The following is a 3,096-nucleotide window of genomic DNA, read 5'->3' as shown; positions in this document are numbered from 1 at the left end:
TGAGTTTGAGGCCAGACTGGGCTACACAGTGAGTTCAAGGCCTGCCTGAACTACATAGTGAGATCCTCTCTCAAAAAATAAATGAAACCAAACCAAACCAAAAAAGGATGAGTCCTTTGAAAAAGTTATGTGTGCTCTGTTTTCATCTCATCCTTATTGGGAACTCTGCAGGTCTTGACAAGTACAGCTAAGCTGCGGAGGCGCACAGTCTCAGTGCTGGCGAGGGCCCTCTGGACAGCTAAACAGCAGCCCATACTAGATGGAGTCACTTTGGCTAGGGTTCGAGGACAATTTTCCCTACACAGACCAGAGAGGGCTCTTTAGAGGCTAGGAGGAAACATGGACGCCAAGTGTGGAGCCACAGCTGTAAGAAGAAAGCTTGTAAAGACTCTGGGAGGTCTTAGCACACTGGTCAAGGGCTGGGACCGCTGCGTTGTAGATCACTACGCCAAACCTAACTCGCCTCCTCTTGCGGATGAGGCAGGGCCCCAAGTGGACAGAGGAGCGAGGAACATATATCTTTTTAGCCTCCTTCTACGGGCTGGCGAGGCAGGGTCCCCGAGGCAGGGTCCCGCGGGAGGAGAACAGGTGACAAGAGGGTGTGGTGGAGTAAGGCCGGGCAGAGAAGAGGACTGTCTTCCTTCCCGCCCATTTGCTAGAGAAACATCAAGCATGATCTCTTGCAGACCCTAGCTGCTCTCCTGTTCCAATCAGCCAGCCCCTTTGACCTCCCCCTGCGCTTCTCTTATCTCTATAAATAAAGGTGCTGAGGAAGCCAGCCATGTTCCCTTTTGTCCCATTAAAACAAAGGGTTTCCACCTGGCCTCAGAGCAGCTTTATCTCTTTCTCTTGTGTTCTCTTTGTCTGAATCTCCCACCTCCTTTCTCTGTGAACCCTTCAGCCATGCGGGCAGTGACAGTCAACAGGAGCGTCTATAGCAGCAACTCTGAAGCAAAGTACTACATAGTTATTAAATATTTTTTTGTGGTATAAAGGTCATGCACAGGGCCAGGGATTTAGCTCAGTGGTTCTGCCACCTGCTTCACAAATGTAGGGTCCTGAGTTTGATCCCTGGTACAAAACAAACAAACAAACAAACAAACATACACAAATTGGCAACTGTTCATTTGTCATGCCCATGTAAGTAAAAGCTATTAACTTTCTCAGATATGAAAATAAATGATAACCAGATCCTTGATAAATGCAGATTGAATTGTTATATTTATTAGAGTCAGCCAGGCCCTGACCTTGTGATACAGCTATGTTGCTCTCTGTGTATGTCTCATGTAAAGCTGCTCATTTTCACTGTTTTTCCACACCCAACTCAGACCTAACTGTACCACTATCTTCTATCCAGGGCTTTAGTATCCAGAAGCTGGAAGCCCTGGGGTGACACGTTCTCCTCTTGCTTCATCCATTTTGTGGGCAGTGGGGCTGAGGTTGGGTGATCTGTGTGGGCCTCTGGTTGCTTCCCGCACCTGCATCACCCAATAACCCAAGCCCGAGATTTGCATAAATGACTTCTTACTAACAGGTGTTTGAAAGATGAGTCCAGGAGTGAAGGTCCTGGCTTGCTGATCCGGCTGCAATCAATGGTCACCCCTTGGCCCTGGATACCAAATACCAGCTTTCATATATGGATGTCATCTCCTGTGCTTGGAATATCTTTCACCCTTTCCACCCAATTCCCATTCATTCTTCCATTCCTGCTATCCTTCAATACTCAGCTCAAGGGGTATTTCTCAGAAGACTTTTACAAGGTCAGTGTGATTTTCTCTGGGCTACATTTATACATAACATACAAATGCTCTTGATGTCAAAATAGTCAGCTAACTTGCCTCTTTTCCCTGGTGGACTGAATACTTTAGGAAAACATGTCTCAGTCTGATTTGCTTTTCCTAATGTTCCGGTCATAAACAGCACTTGCTCTCGCTCTCTCATACTAGGGACCAAACTCAAGGCCTCACACATGGTAGGCAAGCATTCTGCCACTTTGCCACACCCCTGACCTTTACAAATTTTTATTTTGAAACAAGGTCTTACTAAATTGCAAAGGCTAGCCTTTAATTTGTGATCCCCTGGCCTGCACCTGCAGAATAGCTGGCATTAGAGTAGCTGGGATTATAAATGTGCTCCTGGCTAAATGAATAAAGTTTTATCAACCAAGAAAGTTTTAAAGTTTGTGGAATAGGCTATTTAACCTTGAACGTTTTAACATTTAAATAGTAGGCGGTTTCATTATGTCATTTGCTACCAGCACATGGAATTCATGACAGAGTGAGATTATGCTGGTCTGTGTGCCAGCAGTAAAATCTGGATTCTTAGAAGTGTATATCTAGGAGCTATTACCACCTCACAAACTGATTTCAAGCTGCCCATCATCTGCACAACCAACTGGATCAATGTTCTTTTAGGCACTGACCTACAAGGCCATCCCTATTGTCACGAGGTGTCAGGCAGATATTTATGGTAAACGCGATTGTCTTTAGGTTCCATGGTGCAGAAGTAATTTTTTTTTTGTTTTCTTTTGTTTTTTTGAGACAGGATCTGGCTAGGGTTCAGGCTGGCCTTGAATTTCCAGCGATCGTCCTGCCTCAGCTTCCCAAGTGTTGGGACTACAGGTGTGCACCACCATGCCTGAAGCGAGCTGATAATGTTGGTTTATATGCGTGTTCTTTTCTTTCACAGGCGTGCATGGGGGGTCAGACAGGAAGATGATGTATGCATCACTTATACAGAGATGCCTTTGCAGGCCTGAAGGGCTGCATGGAGTTGGCCTCCCCATCCTCTCTGATCACTTTATTCGGCTTTGCACAGACAACAGCTTTACGTGCTTTATCTCCCTCCCTATACAGTATGCTGCACGAGGTTAGGAACCCAAGGCGTTCCCACTCACCCTGTAATCTCGCCGCCAGAGAAACGTCTGAGGCATAACGGGTAGCCACAAGTTACTCCCCGCACCAGAGCTCCGGAGCCCTCTTGGGCGCAATCGCCCTGTCCACCGTGGCCTGGCCTCACCTGGGCGTGGCGGGAGCGCTCAACAGAGACCTCGCTGGGACAGTTCTGGGACTGGGTGCGCGAGGCCCTCCTGACCGA

At 47.3% G+C, this 3,096-nt stretch overlaps 1 pseudogene; it reads right to left on the bottom strand.

Annotated features, from left to right (window-relative positions):
- Positions 1–1,342: 1,342 nt before the first annotated feature.
- LOC104868727 overlaps positions 1,343–3,096 on the bottom strand; it is a 40,578-nt pseudogene continuing 38,824 nt past the window's right edge.

This window comes from Fukomys damarensis, unplaced genomic scaffold (genome assembly GCF_012274545.1).
Source record: "Fukomys damarensis isolate Sample0158 unplaced genomic scaffold, DMR_v1.0_HiC HiC_scaffold_17, whole genome shotgun sequence".
Classification (NCBI taxonomy): domain Eukaryota; kingdom Metazoa; phylum Chordata; class Mammalia; order Rodentia; family Bathyergidae; genus Fukomys; species Fukomys damarensis.
Note: the sequence above shows the minus strand (reverse complement) of the source record. Positions and strands in the feature narration are given on the sequence as shown.